Source organism: Chiloscyllium punctatum, chromosome 22, assembly GCF_047496795.1.
Source record: "Chiloscyllium punctatum isolate Juve2018m chromosome 22, sChiPun1.3, whole genome shotgun sequence".
Classification (NCBI taxonomy): domain Eukaryota; kingdom Metazoa; phylum Chordata; class Chondrichthyes; order Orectolobiformes; family Hemiscylliidae; genus Chiloscyllium; species Chiloscyllium punctatum.
In genome coordinates this window covers 34,239,523-34,264,596 of record NC_092760.1, presented here as the reverse complement: position 1 = coordinate 34,264,596, position 25,074 = coordinate 34,239,523, and the positions used below count along the sequence as shown (strand labels likewise).

The following is a 25,074-nucleotide window of genomic DNA, read 5'->3' as shown; positions in this document are numbered from 1 at the left end:
GATCAGCCCTCAACCTTTTGAACTCAAGGGAATATAGACCGTGGTTTGCAATCTGTTGCCACAATTTAACTCCTCAGGATCATGTTTAATTACGGTGAATCTGTGAATGCATCCTTCCTGACATATGGTGCCTACACTCCATTTGGAGTATTGCCAAAGTTCTATATTCTAAAGGTTCACCTTTTTCCCGGCCTCAGTGTGGACTCAAATTCCGAGCCTCAAGCTGAAGCCTGGCACTGTCTGGGTCGGAAGGACTGTTATTCAGAACTCTTATTTCTCTGTTTTTCTAATTTATTGCTAGACTTCTTATTTGTTTATTTTTCTGATTTCCGTAAGATTTGTACTTAAGAATCTGTACCTAAGATGGAGGCATAGGTGGCAACTTGTGAACTTTTCACTGCATTCATGTGTGTACATGTGACAATGAAGCTAATTCCTAGTTCTTTATATTCCAGGCTCCTATGATTAATATTTCTTCAGACAGGATGATTATCTTTAGTATCTGTCCACTAGCTAGAAGTTATTTACATGCAAAGGAATGTAAAAATCAAGAATATTAATAAAAAACACTTCCTCTCGAGACAGCTCCAGTTCAATAAGACCCTGAACATGGATAGCTAAATCCCTTTGCTCTGTCACAGGTATTATTCTCTTGCCATTAAGAAAATATTATGATTTGTCTGTTTTGATCCAAAGCACATGACCTTGGACATCTTTTTATTCATTCATGGGAGGTGAGCCTCCCTGGCTGGACCAGCATTTATTGTCTGTCTCTAGTTGCCATTGAGAGGGTGCTGGTGAGCTGCTTTCTTGAACCCGTGGCAATAGGGGACTCACTGTGTTGGGGGGGGGGGGGGGGAGAGAAACTGAAAGGGGCTTCTGGGGCAACAGGCGGGATTTGAGGATGGTGTGTTGCCTACGGGATCCAAGATCCAGGATGTCACCGACAGAGTGCAGGGAATCCTCAAGGTCGAAGGTGAACAGTGCATGTCGGAACAAATGACATCGGGAATAAGGGGAGGGACATTCTTCAGCGGGACTTCAACGAACTCAGAAGAAGGCTGAAAAGCAAGACTTCCAGCATGGTTATTGCTGGTTTGCATCCAGTTCCTCGGGCTGGAGAGGGCAGGAATAGGGAGATAACAGACTTGAATGTGCGACTGAGGAACTGGTACAGGAAGCAAGGATTTAAATTCTTGGATCATTGGGATATGTTTTGCAGTAAGGATAAGAGGGACAGGTTGCACCTTAATAGGTGGGGGACCAGTGTTCTGGCAGGCAGGTTTACCACTGCACCACAGGTGTGTTTAAACTAAGTAGTGGGGGGGAGGGGACAAACTGGAAATTTAAGAAGCAAGTTAAAGAGAAAGTGAGAATAAGAGAAGTTAAGAAAGACAACAGAATCAATGGAGCAGAAACCTCAAGAAGGGATCATACAGCATGGTCAAGTGAAATAGGGGTTGATAGGAAGGGTGAGGTGAGTAACAAATTAAGAATATTATATATGAATTCACGGAGCATAAGAAATAAGGTGGATGAGCTTGAGACTCAGTTGGAAATTGGCAAGTACAATGTTGTGGGGATAACTGAGACATGGCTTCAAGTGGACAGCGCCTGGGAAATGAATATTCAAGGCTGTATGTGTTATCGAAAGGACAGACTGACGGGCAGAGGGGGTGGGGTGGCCCTGTTGGTGAGGAATGATATTCAGTCCCTTGTGAGGTGGACATAGAATCTAGGAGATGTAAAGTCAGTATAGATAGAGCTGAGAAATTCTAAGGGTAGAAAGACCCAAATGGGAGTTATCTACAGGCCTCCAAACCTGGATGTAGGGTATAAGTTGAATAAGGAGTTAAAATTGGCGTATCACAAAGGTATTACTATAGTTAATCTGGGGGATTTCAACATGCAGTTTAGAGTGGGAGAATCAGGATGGTACTGGACCCTAAAAAGGGAGTTTGTGGAGTGCCTCCGAGATGGATTCTTAGAACAGCTTGTACTGGAGCCTACCAGGGAGAAGGCAATTCTGGATCTGGTGTTGTGCAACGAATCGGATTTGATCAGGGACCTCGAAGTAAAGGAGCGATTAGGAGATAGCGACCATAATATGATCAGTTTTAATCTGCAATTTGAGAGGGACAAGGGAGAATCAGGAGTGTCAATATGCAGTTGAACAAAGGGAACTGTAGGCTATGAGGGAGGAGCTGGCCAAAGTTCAATGGTGCAATACCCTAGCAGGGATGGCAGTGGAACAACAATGGCAGGTATTTCTGGGTATAATGCAGAAGGTGCAGGATCAGTTCATTCCAAAGAGGAAGAAAGACCCTAAGGGAAGACAAGGGCAGCCATGGCTGACGAGGGAAGTTAAGGACTGTATAAAGATAAAACGGAAGAAGCATAACATAGGAAAGATGAGCAGGAAGCTGGAGGACTGGGAAATTTTTAAAGAGCAACCGAGGATAACTAAAATGGCAATATGCGGAGAAAACGTGAGGTACGAAGGCAAACTGGCCAGAAATGTAAAGGAGGATAGTAAAAGTTTTTTTAGGTGTGTGAAAAGAAAAAAAAAGGTTAAGACTAAAATTGGGCCCATGAAGACAAAAATGGGTGAATTTATTATGGGAACAAGGAAATGGCAGGAGAGTTGAATAGGTACTTTGGATTTATCTTCACTGGGGAAGACACAAGCAATATCCCAGATGTAATAGTGGCTGAAGGACCTAGGGTAATGGATGAACTGAAGGGAATTTATATTAGACAGGAAATGGTGTTGGAGAGACTGTTAGGTCTGAAGACTGATAAGTCCCCGGGACTTGATGGTCTGCATCCCAGAGTACTTAAGGAGGTGGCTCTAGAAATCATTGACGCATTGGCAATCATTTTCCAATGTTCTATCGATTCAGGATCAGTTCCTGCAGATTGGAGGGAGGCTAATGTTGTCCTACTTTTTCAGAAGGGAGGGAGAGAGAAAACAGGGAATTACAGACAGTTAGCCTGACATCAATGGTGGGAAAGATGCTGGAGTCAATTATAAAAGATGAAATTACAACTCATTTGGATAGCAGTAACAGGATAGGTCAGAGTCAGCATGGATTTACAAAGGGGAAATTGTGCTTGACTAATCTTCTGGAATGTTTTGAGGATGTAACTATGAAGATGGACAAGGGAGAGCCAGTGGATGTAGTGTACCTGGACTTTCAGAAAGCCTTTGATAAGGTCCCACATAGGAGAGTAGTGAGCAAAATTAGGGCGCATGATATTGGGGCAAGGTACTGACTTAGATTGAAAATTGGCTGGCTGACAGGAAGCAAAGAGTAATGGTAAACTGGTCCCTTTCGGAATGGCAGGCAGTGACCAGTGGGGTACTACACGGTTTGGTGCTGGGACCGCAGCTGTTTACAATATACATCAATGCTGTAGATGAAGGCATTAAAAGTAATATTAGCAAATTTGCTGATGACACAAAGCTGGGTGGCAGGGTGAAATGTGAGCAGGATGCTATGACAATATAGGGTGACTTGGACAGGCTAGATGAGTGGACTGATGCACGGCAGATGCAGTTTAATGTGGATAAATGTGTGGTTATCCACTTTGGTGGCAAGAACAGTAAGACAGATTACTATCCAAATGGAGTCAAGTTAGGTAAAAGGGAAGTACAATGAGATCTAGGTGTTCTTGTACATCAGTCAATGAAAGCAACCATGCAGGTACAGCAAGCAGTGAAGAAAACTCATGGCATGTTGACCTTCATAACAAGAAGAATTGAGTATAGGAGCAAAGAGGTTCTTCTGCAGCTGTACAGGGCCCTGGTGAGACCGCACCTGGAGTATTTTGTGCAGTTTTGGTCTCCAAATTTGAGGAAGGACATTCTGGCTATTGAGGGAGTGCAGCGTAGGTTCACGAGGTCAATTCCCAGAATGACGGGACTATCATATGGTGAAAGATTGGAGCGACTGGGCTTGTATACACTTGAGTTTAGAAGGATGAGAGGGTATCTGATTGGGACGTATAAAAATATTAATGGATTGGACACTTTGGAGGCAGGAAGCATGTTTCTACTGATGGGTGAGTCCCGAACCAGAGGACACAGTTTAAAAATAAGGGGTTAGGCCACTTAGAGCAGAGTTGAGGAGGAACTTCTTCACCCAGAGAGTAATGGATATATGGAATGCTCTGTCCCAGAAAGCAGTGGAGGCCAAGTCTCTGGATACTTTCAAGAAAGAAATGGATAGAGGTCTTAGAGGTAGTGGAATCAAGGGTTATGGGGATAAGACAGGAACAGGATACTGATTGTGAATGATCAGCCATGGTCATAATGAATGGTGGTGCTGGACTGAAGGGCTGAATGGCCTACTTCTGCACCTATTGTCTATTGTATATTGCTGCAGTCCATCTGCTGTAGGGGTAGATTCAAAATGCCTTTAAGGAGGAATTCTATGAGTTTGACCCAGCAACAGTGAAGGAAGGGAAATATATTTTCAAATAGGATGGTGAGTGGCTTGGACAGGACGTTGGAGGTGGTCATGTTCCCACATAGCTGCTGCCCTTGCCTTCCACATGCAAGTGTTTGTAGCCTCAGAAAGTCCTGTCTAAGGAGTTTTGGTGGACTTCTGCAGTGCAGCTTGTAGGTGGTACACCCTGCTGTTACTGAGCATCGGTGGTGCAGACAGTGGAATATTGTCAATGTGGTGCCTATCAAGCAGATGGTGTCAAGCTTCTTGAATATGTTTGGAGCTGCACCCATCCAAACAAATGGAGAGCATTTCATCACAGTCCTGCCTTTGCCTTGAAGATGGTGAACAGGCTTTGGAGAGTCAGGAGCTGAGTTACTGCTGCTGTATTCCTAGCCTCTGACTCACTCTTATAGCCACTGAATTTATATGGCAAGTCTTGTTGAGTTTCTGGTCAATGGTAACCCTCAGAATGTTGATGGCAGGCAATTCGGTCATGGTAACCCTGCTGAATGTCAGGGAGCAGTGATTAGATTTATTCTTATGGTCATCATCTAGCATTTCTGTGACACAAATGTGACTTGTCACTTGTCAGCCCAAGCCTGATATTGTTCAGATCCTGCTGTATTTGTACATTGGACTGCTTCAGTACATGAGGAGTGTTGCTGAACATTGTCCATCCATTGGCGACCTTATGATGGAGATACAACATGAGTGTACCAAACGGCAGTGCAGACTCACAGGGCTGAATTGCCTACTCCTAGTTCCTATGTTAAAATGAGGTGTTTGAGAGAGCTTTGGATGATTATTTGGATAGGAAAAGAGTACAAGGGAATGGAGACAAAGCAGGAGGTTGGCATGAAGTAGTGATCCTCTTTTGAAGACCTAATGTAGGCTCAATGGGTCAAACAGCCTCCTTCTGCACCCTAGCAATCGTGATTCTGAGTCAGAACCACCACCTTGGAAACAGTGCAAAAATGCCTAGAGAGGTGGGTGATTTCCAGGCCAGGCTGACAAGGAAGGCTCTCTCAGTTCCAGTGGACTTAGTCCCAGTTGTATCAAAGAAATTAGGGTGCCAAGTTTAAACTGTGAACCAGAATTACCCGACTGAGGTGATTATACCTTTTGAAACACAGTCAACCACTTCTAGTGAATAACTCTTAGGGTAGTATCAACAAAGAACTCCACTGAAACTGCTCAGACAGGTAAAATAAAAGCTGACTTGTTAAGCAAAACAGTTCAGGACAAGTTTTTGTTTAATAATCATTGACAGCTACAACCAGATTATTTTTGACAGCTGAAAAATTGTGGGATGTAAAAACCTTCAGCTCATGACAGTTGAGCAGATCTTATCTATCCTTCCAGAGTATTACGTCAACTCCATGGATTTCTGATTCTCACAATTAGTATTAATGTCCTTGTAACATCCAAAATGGAGACAGTTGGAACTCTGCATTTCGGTCCCGTGTATTATTCTTAAAAGCTGAAGTCATTGCGACTTTGCCTTTGTTTTTATACTCCTTTTGGCCCATTTCTGTCTTAGTGTAGTAGCCATTGTTCAATTTGCCTTTGAATTTTCTCTTGACTTGGCACTCCTAAAGGCAGAGTGCTTCAGGACCCATGACTTTGTTATATTGGTCAGTATGAATAATAACATATTTTTAGTTAATGATAAAGATCAAACAAGTGCTTTAAGGCAGCAGGGACCTTGTTGAATTCCACCCTCAGGTGACAGTGTAGAGTTTGTACATTCTCCTTGTGTCTGCTTGGGTTTCCTCTAGGTGCTCCAGTTTCCCCCCACAGTCCAAAAATGTGGAGGTTGGGTGGATTGGCCATGATAAATTGTCCTGTGGTGTTCAGAGATTCAACTGTGGGAAATGAAGGGTATGGGCTGGTGGGGTGGGGGTTGGGGGTTTTGGATGGCTTGCTCTTCGGAGGGTCGGTGTGGACTCAATGGGCTGAATGGCCTGCTTCTACACTGTAGGGATTCTATGATTATATAAAGCCAGTTGGGACCCCTGAAGAAGGCAATTTTGATCGTGAGGAGTGAAACACCTGGGAAAAGTGGGAGTTTGGTGAATAGTTTGGAACTGGAAGATGAAGAGCTTTTGCCTGAAACGCCGATTTTCCTGCTCCTCGCATGTTGCCTGACCTGCTGTGCTTTACCAGCACCACTCTGATCTAAAATCTGGAACTGGAGGATGTATGGTTGAGGAATTGTTGCGCTCTGATAATATGGCAAAATGAACCTGAGCCTCTTTTCTTTATCACTTACTGTCCACTGCCTTACATAGTCACCATTCACTCCTTACCCAGGGTTTGGCAATGTCCATTTTTGTATCTCTCCAGTACCTGGGGCCTGGACCTGTATGGATGGAAGTGAAAAATGGATCAAAGCCAAATTGGCCGCCTGTTTTATGCTCAATGCTATTTTCCTTGCTGTTGTCATGTACAGCCTTCACAATTATGTGTGTTTTTTTAAATGAATTTCCAGTATTTATAGTTTCTACTTTTATCTCATAGGTTTCAGACAGGGATACCACTACAGTAACATGGTCTGTGTTCCCAGCTTCACCAACAATTGCAACACTTTGGAATCTGATGCTTATCGATTTGCAGAGATTGTAACTTTGACCATGAAAAGAGCAGTGATTTCTGGGGAATTGCCTGCCTTGAGTCTTATGCAAGGCAGGATATGCCATGACATATTTGGTGGAAACATTGCTATGGGACAGGAATAAAACAGAAGTCAAAGGACATTGTGATCACTGAAAATACATTGATCAAATGGAAAATAATCAAATTCATCAGCGTGATAGGAAGAGATGGGATTAGTGCTGACTTTTCCAATTTCTGACCACATTCACTATGCCAAATGAATACAATTTCCACACAAATGTCATGCTTGGAAAGTGGCTGTTCTGATTCTCAAATCACTTCTTCATTCATTTAATCAATTAGGACAAGGAATCTTGGCTGCCTTGAGTTAAAATAATTATTTAATGTCTTTGAATTTATTGCATTAGGGATATTGTTTAAAGATTACATTTTATATTCTTGAAGTAACTTGTGTATAGCTTAATGTGATCCCGATTAAGAAACGGAAACCTTACAGCAAGATTTATAGCCCTTTACTGAGTGCCTTTCCCAACACCAAACCGAACTTCCTTTTCAAACTGTTCACCACAAAATGGTTTTAGTTTATTAATAAGATTTCTTACTGCTAATATTCAAGATAAAAAATATTAAATTTCACCAATTCCATCGCCAGCATATCAAATTTATTATACTGGGTTTCTGTTCCATCCACAATTGGTTCTTACCATGTCACTTTCTTCATTTTTTTTGTCCTTTCTGCACTCTTATCATTCTGCCGATATCTCATTCTATCTGCATCCTGGCTTGCCCTCAGTCTAACATACAAATATCTCCTTTCAATCCTTTCTGCAGGGGTCCTTGCATAGTGATCAGACCATTTTACGTAGTATCATAGAATCCCTGCATTGTGGAAGCAGGCCGTTCAGCCCGTCGAGTCCACACCGACCCTCTGAACAGCATCCCACTGAGTCCCTTCCTTCCATCCTAACCGTGTAACCCCACGTTTCCCATGTCTAATTCACCTAACCTGCACAACCCTGGGCACTATGGGCAATTCAGCATGGTCAATCCATGTAACTGGCACATCTTTGGACTGTGGGAGAAAAACAGAGCATCCAGAGGAAACCCATGCAGATATGTTCCTGTTTCTCTTCCCTGTGCCAGCAATATTGACAGGACTGCTGCTGCATGTGGCTGGTATATATAGCTGTGGGATTGAACAAGAGGCCTTTCCAATTGGTGCCACACCAAGCAGAGATTTTACCCAACGTGTTAAACATCCTCCCCCTCTGACACCTTTGGTTCTCCATGCTACAGTTTCGCTGGTGTAATTTATGGCAATTGAGTTTGAGGTTCAGAAACAAGTGGGTCCAGATGTATGTGAAGAAGAAGATTCAATGGTGAGAAGAAAATAATACCAGGCTCCTGGTCCAGGTTGATAGCAGTGTCTACATGAATGGGATCTGAGTGGGAAAGATGAAATAGGGTGGAGACTCAGTCACAAGTAATCACTTTGACTTTGGACATTCTGACACTGAAACTGTCAATGGAAAAGAAAACCAGGAGAGAGGTATAGGAATGACTGTATATACATCATCCATTTTACACCAGCACCTAATTATAGAAATCATCTGTGCTTTGTCAACACAGAAAAAACACAGTGAACCAATCTATGTAGTAAGAACTTGTGTTCAGAGTCACCATTAGGAAGAGCTAATAAGAATATTGCTAGTTCATTATTCCTTTAGTTCACAAATTCAGCAAAATGCAAGCTGGTCTCACATAGCCAGGAATGTAAATATAGATCAGATGTGGCAGTTCTGTTAAACCCTGGTGCCTGTGCTTTCAAAAGTGCAACACACACTTGTGATTATGTGGTTCTCGCAAATGAAACAACCGGTGGTACAGTTGCCTCTTTATTCTGTCAAACAGAGCAGGCTGTTCAATGTTAATTATCTAGTTAACACTTTGATATTCACTGCAACTAATAGCTGTGTTCCTGAGATGAAAAACTATCACCAATTTTGTGGTGGAAAGATTTGAGATTTCATTCGGCAAGAGACACAAGTTGGGTAGAGGAGGAAACTTGTATTTTTCCTCAAATTACTCCTCTTCTGCGAAGGTGATCCTGTGTGAAATACGACCATTTAAGTGAAGGGCCAGAAAGCTCAGGAATCAAGTGGATGTAGTGATTGAAATGAGGTCAGCCAGATGGACCTCAAATAATATGAGTTCCCAAATTGGGGCTGTTAATCTGTTTCAATTAGGGAACCCTGGCTGACAGATATAACAGTGTCAGGAATGCCAGGGCTTCTATTCACTCTGAGAGCTGGCCCTGAGGGAGCTGGACCATGTCAAGGGCTCTCATGTGTAAATAAAGGGTGACTTGGTTACGGGATACCAGTCTCTGTGGAGTTATTTCACTGTCCAGCCAAGTCTTGCCATCCCAGAGTGGCAGATAGTCCTGTTTCCCAGTAATGGCAGTGGAAACCCTCACTCCTGACCAACTGGCTTGGTGGAGATTACAGCAGCAGCAACATCCCTGGAGTTCATAAACAAAACTGCTGGGTCCAAAAAGCTCAGTGACCTCCTGGATTTTGCAAAGATAAAAGGTACAATGTAGGCAGTCACTGCAAAGTGTCACATATGAGAGCATCAAGCAATGCAAATGTACAAGTGGAGTGGGATGTCAGAGGGTGTGTGTGTGTGTGCATGTATGTATGTGTGTATATGGAAGCCAGTTCATGATGTGAAAGTGGTACCTGTTGTGTCTAGGGATACTTATTGAGGAGGTGTTATGAGCTGTCATAAGCCTGCATGCTCCTAAAGGAATTTGCTGTGCAGTTGCAATGATTCTCAATCCTTCTGTCTGTTTGCAGGACAGACGAGTGCATAACATCAGGGAGAGCTCAAAGACTGGTTGCAATGCACCTGACCTGCTCATAATGACCCCTGCAGAGGAGGAGACGCTCAATTTGGCCTGGGAAACTGGGCAAATGCTCAGTTGTGGACAGTGAGGTCAGCCTGTCAACACTCAAAGGGAAACAAAAAGCAAAAGAAGAACAATGATTAACTAATCCTAAACCAAAAGACTGGAGATCCAATTCTGAGGCACAGAAGACAAGTCAGACCTGTATGCAGTATTTCCAAGTTTCGCTGTTTTGTTATTCAGGTCAGGTCCTTTTACTGATGGCAGCTTGTGCCACTGAGTTATTTATCACATCATCCCGAGGCAGATGGGTCTGTGGTTTTGATGGGGCCCTGCATTTGGGCTTGTTCAAGCTGTACATCTGCAGCCTTTACCTTTCTTAGTGTCAGTGTTCCCGGGCCTATAGGTTGGTCTGGAAGCCGCCTACCTGATCTGTTGGGATTTCTACATTAGTTGAGTTGGAAATCATGAGTCCTTACCCTGGCTCAGAATGGGGAGCATTGAGGATCTCATGGGCCAATGCAGCATTTCACTGTATCTCCCTGGCATCAGCAGCTGGAGTAGCAACAGACACCTCCCCAAAATCTTCTGGTTCTTTCCCTTAATTGTCATCTGCAATAAGTCCAGTTCCTCACATTCTCCAGCTGCCAATTCCTCCCTCAGCCTTGTAAGGTTGCATTTGATGTTCACCTTTTAGCAGCAGTTGTTTCAGCAAATGTCTTTCCAGCTGTGATTGCAAGAATGAAGGTATAGAGGCTAGCTGAGCTTAGCACTACATGAGGTTTTATCATCCAGGTGGTGAAGAGAGCAGCTCCTGCATGGTATGCAGGCTATGGGACCTTTGACATAGAATCATAGAGTCATAGAGACATATAGCATGGAAACAGACCCTTCTGTTTAACTCGTCTATGCCAACCAGATATTCTAAACTTATTTAGTCCAATTTGCCAGCACTTGGCTCATACCCCTCTAAACCTTTCCAATTCATATACCCATCCAGATGCCTTTTCATACCAGCCTCCACCACATCCTCTGGCAGCTCATTCCATGTACACACTACCCTCTGCGTGAAAAAGTTGCTCCTTAAATCTCTTTTAAATTTTGCCCTCCCATTATAAACCTGTGCCCTCTAGTTATGGACTCCCCCACCCCAAGGAAAAGACCTTGTCTATTTATCCTATCCATTCCCCTCATGATTTTATAAACCTCTCCCAATCTCTGACACTCCAGGGAAAACTACTATTTATTCTGTTATGTCCTGCTACTATGTCTATACATATGCTCCAAGTGCCTTGGCACAGTTTAGGATGTTAAATGTGTTAGATAAATGTAAGTTGTTGTTGTAAAGATAAGCATGTAAGAATGAAGGTTGCTATTAGAATAGTTAAATAGAGAATGGAAAAATTGGGTCACAGGCAATAATGGAACTAATTGAAAAGCTTTTTCCATTAAGTTAAGAGTCAGAGAACTGTCAAAGCCTGTGTGGTCATTGAAGAATGCTTAAAAATAACTTATGAAGGATTATGGGTATGGAAAAAATATTAGACAAATACTTTGCATGGGTCTCTACTTTTCAAGTTGATGCTTAACTAGTAAAATAAATCATAATGAAAATAATAAAATTAATAACAGTAACTGAGATGAACATATTGTTTTGTATAACAGCTCAGCACCCAAAAACACATAGGATGGTCAGACTGAATAACATCACTTGGATGGTCCTTAGTGAGATGGAACATGTGATATCTTCAGTGAGCATCCTGGGATGATGCCCTCGGGAAGGAAGCTAATGGTATGGATCAATTTTAACCAAGGTCACAAATGGTCCTCACTAACTTTAAGTCCAAATGTTTGCTGCTAAATTGGAAAAGATGTTTAAGAGGATGATGAGGGATGGAACATGGTTGCTTGATAGAGAGAGACATATTAGCCAACATGCTTCACAAAAAGGGAGTTGCAAAATATGATTTATTTCAAGAAGTCACTAACATGCTGAATAAGGGAAACCTGGGGAACAATGTTTTGTTCGGCATCCACAAAGCATTGATAAGTTGTCACACAAGAGACTGCGATCGACTCTACAAGATTGAAGCCTCTGGTTATAAAGGCAATATGTTGAACTGGATTAAGCATTGGCTGGTTCTGGAAAGGATGGAATGGAGACTGTTCAGCTTTTGAGACTAGTCAATTGAGATTCCAGATGACAGTACATTATCAGAAACTAGTTTATTGTATATCCGTGTACCATGAAGGACATCACAGGAATAAATCTGACTGTTCAACTCCATGAAGGCTCCATTCTCATATGAACTCCGCCATCATTAGAATGGGAGGTGTTACTGTTCCAGATATTAACCCTTAAAGGACAGTTGAAAGTTTGTACATATAGATAAATTTTTAATTTATAAATTTATAAATGATACTAAGATCATTACAAATATTAGAACTGTAACACTGTACTGCCTTAGGCAAGTTTTGATGTGTTAGAGCAATGATTAGTAATTTGGAAAGAACAGTTACATATGTGAGCAGGAATGATACTCAGAGAGCTTACTTCCTTCAGAGAAACACATTAAAGAAAGTGAAAGAAGAAAGAGATAGAGTTATAGAATCTAGGCCTGGTGAACATATCAATGAAGGTTCATATTAAATCAAATGGAATGTGTACTGCAGTCTCAGAACAATGAATCCTATGTCAAGATTTTACTCAGTGTTCATGACAAAAGCCTCATTTAGAACACACTGTACAGTTTGGTCTCCACATATGTTGAGTGATATTTTAGCTTTGGAAAGTGATGTGAAAGGATGGGGGCTGTGTGTGTGTGGAGATGGACAGTATACCTTAAACTAATTTCTATTATAAAGTATGTTACCTACAAGTAATTCTGCTAAAATGCACGTTTCATTAGCACAAATTGGCTATAACACAATTGATGATTTGAGGACACTGTTTCTAAAGCGCAAAGTTTTAAAGCATGTATTGGTTATAACACGATTCCGGCTCCACTAGTTTAAATGGTGCTGCTAATATGTGATTTTCTTATAACACGGGACTGCACAAGAACAGAGCTGCCGCATTATAGCAGAAATGACTGTAAGTAATTGGATTGTACACTTGAGAAAAGCTTAGAATTAGAAACGACCTGATTGACATTTATTATGGATCAGATCAGACCCTCCCAAAATATTCTCAGACCCTAATATTTTCTTAAGGCAAATGTAAGGTGCTTTCTTCCAGAGGCAATGCGACTGGTCGAAGTACTTATCATTAAGCAAAAACGCAATTTAGTTTAACACTATAGTTAAACTACAAACAAAAGAAAGAAGAACTTGGAATAAAAACTCTAATGGAAAACTTAACAGATTAATAAATGCAGTAACAATTACAGTAACTATTCCAATATAGTAACATCCCATAAACACACCCCTTGGTAAAAAGGAAAGTTCAGAAAAATAGATTTGTCTCACAAGTTATCTAGCAACAGAGAAAAACCCCAGTTTCTGGCTGTAACTGAGAGAGTAATGATAGCTTTTACTTCTTCAGGCCCATAACAGCAACTGCTTAAAGCTAAAACTAAAAACTAAAAAATAGCTAGAAAGCCTGGTTGTGAGAGCTGGCCACATCCAGCCAGGCTGCCTCTACTGTTCCAACTTAAATAAAACCAATGCCTAATAAGCTGTTTACCGTCTTACAGACAGCTCTCGCCACCTCTTGTTTAATTTCTCTCAAAAAAAGCAAAATAATCTCTTAAAGCCACAGCATCATCACACATTCATTTGAGGATAAAGTGAATAGATGGTGTTCAGGGGATTGAGGAGTGTTTCACTCTCATTCCAGTGGGTAAGAGGAACGTCTCATACTCCTTTGCACTCACCAAGTCCGTGAGAGGACCCAAACCCCCTGCAGTAATTGTGAAAATGTCTCCCTTCCCCACTCCTTTCACAAATAACAAATGGGAGGGAATATATCTGTTCTCCTGCATAAGAGAATGTTTTTAAAAAATTGGCTAACAAATTCAGTCTTGGAACTAACTTTCATTTAGGAACTGCGTACTAGAACAGTGGAGGTTATTTTGGCTGAGATGACAAAATATAAGCATTGATTAAATATCTCAGAGATCATTGATTAGGTGTCTCAGAGACAAACTAAAAACATCCCGAAAGGTTGCAAAAAGATAGTGACTCATTGAAAAATTAGATTAAATTAGATTGAATTTTGAGAGGAAAAAGTATATTGAATTCAGATCAGGAAGTTAACATTAGATTACTGGAGCTGCAGACAATTTGAGGAAACTTATTAAAATATAAGATCTAACATCTAGAAGGATGAGAATAAAAATCTACGTTCAAGCTACCTAACATAGAACGAAACTCAGCTTTCACTGAAACAGCTTTAGAGCAGAATCTTCTAGCATATGGATTTTTCTATACTAAATTCTTAAAACTTCATAGCTGTGATTTAAGGTTGCACTGTACAAAATTCACTTGAAAAAGAACAGATGTCACTTTAAAAATCCTTCAGAAGAACTGGTTCACCTCAATATTTCAGACAGCAGAAGAGCAGCACGATAGCTCAGTGGTTAGCACTGCTGCCTCACAGTGCTGGAGATGTAGGTTTGATTCCACCTTCGGGCAACTGTCTGTGTGGAGTTTGCACATTCTCCCTGTGTCTGCATGTGTTTCCTTTGGGTACTTTGGTTTCCTCCCACAATCCAAAGATGTGCTGATTAAGTGAAATGGCCATGGTGTTCAGGGATGTATTGGTTAGGTGTATTAGTCGGGGTAAATGTAGAGTAACAGGGAAATGGGTCTGTGTGGGATACTCTTCGGGGGGTCGGTGTTGACATGCTGTTTCCACACTGTAGGGATTCTATGCATTCTCAGGTGTTCCCTGGGAGAGAAACAGAGTTGGTAGCTAGAGAAGGGAATTCAGAATGGGCCCCACTGAAGGCAATGGAGTCCAGTCTTCTGAATGTTTAACTAGAGGGGTTTTTCTTTGCTCATGGATATTGGAAAAAGGCAAATTACTGCAGATGCTGGAAAGAGGAAACAAACACTGGAGAAGGCTGGAGAAACCCAGCAGGTCTGGCAGCATTTAGCAGACCTGAGGGAGAGTCAATGAACTCGAAACATGAACACTGTCTCTCTCTCCATAGCTGTTGCCTGACCTGCTGAGTTTCTCCCTACGTTCACTGGATGTTGGATAATCAATCTGTCCGTTTAGCAAAAGTGGAGGAGTTAAAGTTGAGGTAAAGCTGGGTGTCATCAGAATATATGTGAAACTTAATGCTGAGTTTTCAGATGATGTTGCTCAGGGATAGTACATAGGTGAGATACGCATGGTGGGACAAGAGGTTAGATGCTTGGGGGGGCAACAGAGGTAATTATGCATGAGCAGAAGAAAATGTTGCATTGATCATGCTTAGATAGAAATGAATGGAATGAGGTGACAGCAATACCACTTAGTTGCCCTGCACCAACATCTCTCCTGTAATTTGCTCAATCTTGCATTCCATCCTGACACAGACTACCCTCCTGCCTCCTCCCCTTGCTGTATCTCTGATTTTCCTGGTCCTGGTATAAGGTCATTTACGTCACAAAAAGCATTTAACTCACTCTCTCAGTTTCTGAGACTGAGCATTTCCAACCCTCTCTCTTTTTATTTCAGATTTCCAGCATCTGCAGTGTTCTTTTATTTTTGTAGCAGCATTGAAACTATTAACTACATCCTTGTAAATTTTCCCTTTTCCGATAATGAAAATTGCCCACTGGTTGGGAACAAAGCAACCTTTTCTCTTCTACTTTGCTTCAGGCACTCTCACTTTGGCTGTGAGATACACAGTGTACATTTCACTTATCATAACCTTGACACTTCACTTTGATATCACTCTCAGGAGCACGCCATCTCTTCACAGGCCTGTGTGGCAATTTACAGTTCAGGGACACTGCCTTCGAGAGAAGTGATTCTCCATGTTTTTATGAGTAGTAATCAAATTGCTTTTAAGGCCAAATCTAAGGACTGGACTGTAAATTGAAAGAAAGGATTATAGTTGAATTCGAACTCATGGAGACGATGTCCCTTGCAAACTTAAATAGCAATGCTGTAGTTTGGTCATTGCCATGGTAAAAAGATCAATTGAATATGTATTAGGTGGCTTTTGCAACGTTCTTGCAGTAGACTCAAATTTCCTTGATCTTTTTGGCAGCTTTGAGAATCCACCCACCCAAACCCTCCCACAGCTCATGTGTGTAAAGGTGCCAATTGTCTGGTACAGCTCCGGGTGAGATATTCCTGTTTTACAGGCGCTACTGCACTTTGAGTAAATTAGAATCATATAAATGAGGACAGCTGCTCCCCAGTCACTCGATCCAAGCTGCAGTGAGGACTTTCAGAGCTTTGAGCTTCAACTTACTTCCTGGATTTTTGGCATTCACAAGCCTTGCTTTAAACCTGCTTTGTTTCCCCCACAGCTGAGACTTATAATTCATTCACACAATCCCATTCATTTATGCCTTTTTCACCCTCCATCCTATAGTCGTCCACTTAAAACTCTAGACCAGGTACATGTATCCCCTCACACTTTTTCTCAGCGAGAGTGCAGTTGCTTCTCTAGTGTTATAATAATGGAATAGAAAAGTGCACCCAAGGGACATTTTTGTCACAATAAAAGTAACCACTGTCATACATTTTGTAAAATTTGGGTCCTTTCAAGCTGCTACCGTGGATTCGAGCTACACTGAGCAATCAACTAGTCCTGGAAATGATCTTTAGCAGAGTTGCTGAGTTCATCTAGATTGGTATTGCTGCTAGGTAAAAGGGACAACACCCAGAGTTTTGCTACATTGATAAGACCGCAAGTTGCCATTGATGGCCCTGCACCCCTGTGTCATTGAAGACTCCAAAAGAGGAACCCTTGAAGAAGGGATTCCATTAAATATTCTGTCTGCTGCAAACCAAAGCATCCTTCCTGTCAGTGGAAAGCGTGCTGGGACAATGCTTTCATTTTGAACCGTAGATTCGTAGAAACTTTACAAAGCATTCAGCCCACTACGTCCATGCTGGTCGAGCCAAATCCCATCTTGTCACCCTGAGTCCATAGCCCCATGATTTAAGTAGGCATCCAAATACCGTGGGGCAAGCTATTGCCTCTAGATCGAGTCCCAGTCTCTTACTACTATGTTCCCTTTTCTCTCCTGTATTACTTCTAGAAATTACCACGTGTGCATCACCACCCAAGCAGCCCCTCCATTGAGATAAGTAAGCCACCTCAGTTGTACTCTTACCAGGTGCCTCATAACTTTATAGACCACAAGTCATAGCTCAGCCTCTCACGTTGCAAGGAAAACAACCCAGCCCATCTAATCTTTCCTCAGAGCGATACTTCTTCTAGTCTTGTAGGGCAACATCCCAGTAAAGCCATCAATTCAGAAGATTCAGTGCTGCCCCAGGACAGGGGTCAATGTGGGGGCAGGCTGCAGGCCCCTTCAATCTGGCAGGACAAGAACTGCTGCTTCAGAAATCAGAGTGTGGGATCTGCTCAAGAACAGGTGGGCTATATCAGGCCTGTCACCTCCTCCTGTGACATTTGCCAAGAATGATCTTTGTTAACATTACATAGTCACAACTTATGACTGCTAAGCAGTCCCTGCAGGACTGTGCCAGTAACCACACATAAGGCTGGAGTAATTCTGGAGCTCTTCAGGCAACGTAGAATAGTTGGAGTGAGCCATTGTTCAGGACTATCCAGCTGTTGCCCATCCAGTGTTTTCAACATAAATAGTAATAGAAACTATTCATATCTCAGCCACCTGACTGATCGTTGAGGGTGCTCTGGCAAAGTCTGATGGAATGATGCCAACTTAAGTCCATGTGTTTGAAGTTCAAGCTGTCTCTCAAAATTGCAACACACGGACAGTGCCCTAAGTGCAAATATTCACATTGGCTGAAAGCATCCTTTCCAAAATGCCATTCATAAATAATCAAGTACAGAAAGTACAGCAAAGAAAACATATTTTGCCACTTGAAATGTAATAGACAACACACACTCTCTATTTCCACTCAGATTATTCTTTGACCATCAAGTCACACTTTCCTCCCCTTCTCTCTGGTGCTAAGTGGCACCTCAGAGTTAGGTTGGCCATGAGGATGTGTGATTCCACTAGCCATACAGAAGGATCATGAGATTGGAGATAGCAGTGCACTGGGATCTGCTGCAAGATACAACACTGGAAGGAGTTGTGACACTGGTCTCAGCTTCCACCATCTGCGGGCGGCATGCTCTGTTGGGTCATTGTCTATGCATAAATCCAATGTCTCGAATTCTCTCCCCATCTCTTTTCCCAATATGGTTAGACAGCCCGAAATTTGCCACACCAACTGAGACTGCTGACCAAGCTGTGACCCAGCTCCTGGGGTTTTGTGTAGCCCAGCTGCTCGATACCAGCAGATCCCACTACATGGCCAATTTGGGCCATCTTCCCGTTGGCCCAATTTCACAGAAGGTCCACGAATGACCTGGGGAAGTCAGTGGTGGGCGATGATTGTGGGGTGGGGGCACGGCAGGAGAGGGATTAAATGGTGGAGCCTGCTCACTGCAGATGCAGAACGCATCTTGGCAAAAGGTAGAATCAATCAGTGAGCCCATCTCTTCAAAAATGGAAAGCAAGAGATTTTGACATCCTTAGCACCAATGACACTGCCTCACAGTCCATTTTACCAACTGCCCACCACAGGCTCATGCCCTAACCTGTCCAACTATTAGTGATTATTAATTTAGGGTCAAGGTTCATTAATCAGGGTTCTTTCCCAGAGACATTGTTTGGTCAGGCATATTGTACCTCATCCTCAGAGTGTCCTCCGAAAGCCGATCACACTGGGCTGAATCTTACATTGCTGAAAAATGTGTTGCTGGAAAAGCGCAGCAGGTCAGGAAGCATCCAGGAGCAGGAGAATCGATGTTTCGGGCATAAGCCCTTCTTCAGGAATGAGTCTTACATTGCTTTGGTGAAATGTTAGCTTTGTCGTGTTGCATAGAGGTCTATCACATTCCCTTACCACATCTTACCAAAATCTCCTCATTAACTACCCAGCCTGCCTCTCTCATCTGAATGCAACCCCGTTCAATCCAACACCGTACCTGAAACATAGAAGCAAATTTAGAAGCCTTGAAAATTGGAGCAAGAGTACCCATTTGGCCCTTCAAACTTATTCTGTCATTCATTATTCTCATTCAATTCATAGCTTGTTCCCACTTTTCCCACAATCCTTCAATCCCTTTGGCCCCAAATTCTATATCTTACTTATTTTTGAAATCATGCAATGTTTTGCTCTCGACGGCTTTCTGTGTTAATGTTTTCCACCGGCTCACCACTCTCTGGGTTATGAAATTTCTCCTCCTCCCAGTCCTAGATGGTTTACCCTGAATCTTTACACGGTCACTTCTCTGGACCTGGACTCACCTGCCATGAGGAACCTTCCTGGTCTAATCCTGTTAAAATGCTACAGGTTTCTACAGACATCGCCCACCCTACCCCTTATTTTTCTGAAGAAAAGCTGCAGAAAATATAACTCTAAAACAATTCAATTCAATGTTGGGAATATCTTGGAATGGGCTTGCATCCCTGGTACTGGTGCCATCTTTATAAGGCTGTTGGACATTTGGACAAACATGGTTTATTCCACAGCTGCCCTGCACACTTCCTGACATTAGTTCTGGACATGCAAAGAAGGAGTAACTAGTGTCCCACTATGCAGATGGGTCTCTGGAATCCTGACGCTGATGGGGGGAGTGCAGATGTGTAATATTCCCTTGTCCCCAGGGCCAGCAGAGGATGCCGAGACACCATGCTGTGCCAGCTTGGTCCCTATGTTGCCCTCCCCATCACCCCAAGTCCGTGCAGTCTCACCTCTCTGGAGAATTGCTCAGCGCTGTTGAATGTAAGTCAATGTCCCTTTCCACTCTGCCAGCAAAAGTGCTACCATCCCCCTCTCGATACCTGGCACTCACTCTACCCCTGCTACTGCCCTCACCTCCCACCAAAGCTCATGCTCTGCCACTCTCACTGTTAGCCTGCAGCACCTTCTGTCATTGGTTTTCATCCATCCAAACCCAATAACCCCATTGATTGCCCTCTGCTGAATCACTCATGCACCGAGGATACTTGTAGCTAAACCATCTGTGTGGCCCACTTTCATCTCCCTTAACATCTGCCTCTACCATAATCTGGAAAAAAAACAGCTCACAACAGGGCAGGAGAAGTCAAAACTGGTAGCAGTATGCCTGCCATTCAACCCCTCAGCCTTTATGAGAAAAGGATCCTGACTTTGACAGCCCTGAGTGACTGACCATGTCCAAGCCTCCGGACTAGTATTGGAGCTACCCTTGAGTTTCTGCCTCAGGACTCCTGACCGAAGGCGATCTCCTTGACTTGACTGAGGATGTCTGAAAACCACATCGAGCTTTGTATTTGTGCTAGATGACAATGACCATACAGCAGTACTGTGAGCTTGGTATCTCTGGTGGAGGGGCAAGACTCAAAAAGACAAAGTAAGGCAAGGAGCAAGAAGCCTGTGGGCATCTCCCAGCTCAGGTCCAAGTAAACGAGTGCCAAGCGAATATACAAACTGGCCAGAAATGCAGCCTATGGCCAGTCCACGAACTGGGCCTATACAATGTGTCTTTGTTGCAGCATTAATAGCAGCTGCCATTGTACCCCAAGGTGCAGCATTGCAATATAGAAGCATACCGTAAGGGGATTCTTAGAGGCTGGCATGTCAGTTACCAATGTGTGTGGATGTTGGTTCCCTGTGCCCACAAAGTGTGCCCTGAGAATCTGTTGCATGGTGATCAACATGGAGGCTCCTCGCAGCTATCAGGAACCCACGTTGAGAATCCTTGGCATGTAGTTTGCTTGCTTGCACTGGGTGATAAGATATAACGCTGCATTTTAATGAAGCAAGATCTGCCACTAATAAGGTAGTTAACAAGCCATACTCACCCTTCATAGGCAGCTCACTGCTGCTGAGTGAAAATCTCTCATCGATGCCCAGAAATTAGTTTTAAAAAAAAGGGGTGGGTTGTTTCCAACATCGGGATAGGCCTCGCTGGGTTTCTACCACGTTGTAGGGTGGCATGGTGGCTCAGTGGTTATCACTGTTGCCTAACAGCACCAGGGACCTGGATTCAATTTAACCCTTGGGCGACTGTCTGTGTGGAGTTTGCACATTCTCCCTGCGCGCGCATAGATTTCCTCCGTGTGCTCTGGATTCCTCCTACGAAGCTGTGCAGGTTAGGTGGGTTGGCTGTGCTAAATTGCCCTGGAGTGTCCTAGGTGGATTAATCATGGGAAATGCAGGGTTACAGGGAGAGAGTGGTGGGGTTGGATCTCAGTGGAATGCTCTTTGGAGGGTTAGTGTGGTCTTGATGGGTTGAATGGCCTGCTTCTACACTGAAGGGATTCTATGATTCTCTCTGTAGTCTTTTGAGCCCTAATAATGATTCCATCCCCTATCATGGTCGCCGGTTTGCATGACTCCCAAATTCTCAGGTTTTCCACTGTTCTAGCTGCAGAATTGGTTCAATTTTCTTGATGACTCCATCTGCAAATTGACTGCTGATTATATTACACTGAGAAGCAGGAGGCTAGGAGAACACAACAAGGCAGGCAGCATCAGGAGGTGGAGGAGTCAACATTTCAGGTGTAACCCTACTCTAGTCCTGAAAAAGGGTTACACCTGAAATATCAACTTCTCTACCTCCTGATGCTAGCTTAAAAATGTGCTACTGGAAAAGCGCAGCAGGTCAGGCAGCATCAAAGGAACAGGAGAATCGACGTTTCGGTCATAAGCCCTTCTTCAGGAATGTCGATTCTCCTGTTCCTTTGATGCTGCCTGACCTGCTGTGCTTTTCCAGCAACACATTTTTAAGCTCTGATCTCCAGCATCTGCAGTCCTCTCTTTCTCCTAACTCCTGATACTGCCTGGCTTGCTGTGTTCTTCCAGCTTCCTACTTGTCTACCTTGGATTTCAGCATCTGCAGTTTTGTTTTTGTCTCTAACCAAGACTGTATCACACTATCAACCCTTGTGTCATTAAGGATCTCACCCCTTTGGCCTTCTCTTTTCCTAAAGAAGGTCACTCCAGTCTGTTTGGGTTGAACGAACACTCATAATCTTGGAGTCCGCATTCCATCTTTATACATCTTTATTTGCACCTTCCCCAGTGCCTACATGCCCTTAATATCATAAGGGAACTGCAATAATCCTTGCCTTCCAACAGCTTTATTGAAATGCTGCTGATTCTGTCTTTGTACTATTGCCAATTTGGCAACAAAATACTACAAGTTCAGTATTTTATAACTGTGGACTGAGACTCTAAGGAGTCCAATCACCATTATATAGCTGATTAAAACAGTACAGTGGATCTGTATGTGAAGTGCAGCTCATACTGCCCAAAGACTTTAAATGCACTATACCACTTTAAAGTAAAAGGGAATGTTAAGTTTAATGTTATATTTTGAATCTCAGTGATTTTTCACTTGCCAAAGAATCCTACTTTTGCATATCTGCACTGTAAACTATTACAATATTTATTTGATTTGACTGAAAATGACCTTCTGGATTTGAAAACTGCTCCCATCTACACTTGCTTTCTGTTTCTTTTAATTTCCAGAGAATTTTCCATGTAATTACCCATGGTTCATTTTTGGAATTTTTGGAATGAAGGGAGTTTTGAGGGGTACGAAGATCTCCGATGAAAGGATTTACAAAAATATCTGTGGCATCAGGCCTTGGGAATTTATCACTTCTTGTCCCATTACTGACTTCAGTATGTTTTCTTCCCCAGTATGAATTTCTTTCAATTCTCCCTTTTCAATAGATCCTTACTTTCATATCATGAAGTCACAGAGTCATATAGCAAGGAAACAGACTCTTTGGTCCAACTAATCCATGCTAACCATAATCCCAAACTAAACTTGTTCCACCTGTCTGCTCTTGGCTCATATCCATCCAAACATTTCTTATTCATGTACTTATCTAAATATCTTTTAAACGATGTAACTGTACCCGCATCCTCCACTTCCGCTGGAAGTTCATTCCACACATGAACCACCCTGTGTAAAAACAAATTGCCCCCATATCTTTTTTTTAATCTTTCTCCTCTCACCTTAAAAATATGTCTCATAGCCTTGAAATCCCCCATCCTAAGGAAAAGATACCTGCCATATCTATGCCCCTCATGATTTTAAAAACCTCTACAGGATCACCCCTCAACCTCCTACACTCCAGCGAAAAGTCCCAGCCTATCCAGTCTCTTCTTATAACTCAACCCCTCCATTCCCTGCAACATTCTGGCAAACCTTTTCTGAACCGTCTCCAGCTTAATAATATCCTTCCTACAACAGGGTGACTATAATTGGACGCCAGTATTCCGGATGAGACCTCATCAACATCCTGGACAACGTCAACATGGTGTCCTAACTCCTACGTTCAAAGGTCTGAGCAATAAAGGCAAGTGTACTAAACATCTTTTTAACCAATCAATTCACATGTGATGCAAACATCAATGAATGACGTACCTGAACCTACAGCTCTCTCTCTCTTCTACATCACTACCCAAGGCCATACTTTCAAATGTATAAGTCTTACCCTTGTTTGTTTTACCAAAATGCAGTACCTCACATTTATCCACTTTAAAATCCATCTGCCATTCCTCAGCACATTGACTCAATTGATCAAAATCTCTTTTTAATCTTAGATAGCATTCTTCACTATCCACTATATTACCAATTTTGGTGTCATACATTAACATACTAACCATGTCTTCTATATTCTCTCTTAAATAATTTATATATTTGGTAAACATAGGCAGACCTAGCACTGTTTCCGATGGAGCACCATGGTAACAGGCCTCCAGTCTGAAAAACAACCCCCCACCATCACTCTGTCTCCTGCCATCAAGCCAATTTTGAGTCCAATTGGCAATCTCACTCTGAATCCCATGTGATCTAACTTTACTAGTCTACCATGCAGAGCCTTGTCAAAGGCTTCACTTAAAGTCCAAGTAAACAACGTCTACTACTCTTCCCTCATCAATCTTCTTGGTTACTTGCTCAAAAAATCAATCAAGTTTGATTTCCCATGCACAAAACCATGCTGACTATCCATAATCCATCCTTGCCTCTCCAAATGCATGCAAATCCTATCTTTCAGAATCACTTCCAAGAGCTCACCCACCACCGAAGTCAGACGCACAAGTCACCACCAACCATGTCTGTACAATCACAACAAAGTCGTGGAGGAAGTGAGGACTGCAGATACTGGAGATGAGAGTCAAGAGTATGATAATGGAAAAGCACAGCCAGTCAGTCAGCATCTGAGGAGCTGGAGAATTGATGTTTCAGGCATAAGCCATTCCTAATGAAGGGCTTATGCCTGAAACGTCGATTCTCCAGCTCCTCGGATGATGCCTGACCGGTTGTGCTTTTCCAGCATCACACTCTCATCCCACAATCATATTGTGCCTATTTAGAATGATTTGCACTGCTAATTTATCCATCTTATTGTGAACATTCTATGCATTCATACACAGAACCTCTAGGTTTATCTCTTTAACAGTTTTACACATTCCTTTTGTACTGTGACGTAACTTTGCGTAAGCTCTTGTTACCTTCGCCTTCCACTTTTACTTTCCACCCCTGTTCTATCCTTCATTTCAAACTTGTCTTCCTTCTCCATGGTACGAACAAATGTTTCTGTGTGAATATTGAAAAAAGATTTCAAAAATATGGGCAGCGACAAAAACATTATTGCTATTTGATTTTCTTTAAGCCTATACTGAAGAGTTATCTCAACTTCCCATTGTTAAGTATGCTGTCATGTAAATTGTTCAGAAATTTCTCACATTCTGAAGCACTCTCATGTACCAAATACTTTCGAGGGTCCAGATGCCTTTACAAGGCTGGTTACCTAGCGACAGAAATTACCCACTGCAACCAGGGCTTATTGCACTGACCTCTGAACGACTGGCTGATACGGTTCACAGGTATAATAAAGTCGACCAAGGCCATGGCGAGCAACTAATATGGCTGTGGAAGA

At 42.6% G+C, this 25,074-nt stretch overlaps 1 protein-coding gene across 6 annotated transcripts in view; it reads right to left on the bottom strand.

The window, feature by feature from the left end:
• syt12 (synaptotagmin XII) overlaps positions 1-25,074 on the bottom strand; it is a 215,466-nt gene that overhangs the window by 125,023 nt on the left and 65,369 nt on the right. Inside the window, exon 2 of one of the 6 annotated variants that reach the window (XM_072591980.1) lies at positions 24,647-24,731. The exons of the other annotated variants lie outside the window; for them this stretch is intronic. The gene's annotated coding sequence lies outside the window, so the exon portion shown is untranslated. The remainder of the gene's footprint in view (positions 1-24,646; positions 24,732-25,074) is intronic. 6 annotated transcript variants of the gene reach the window in all.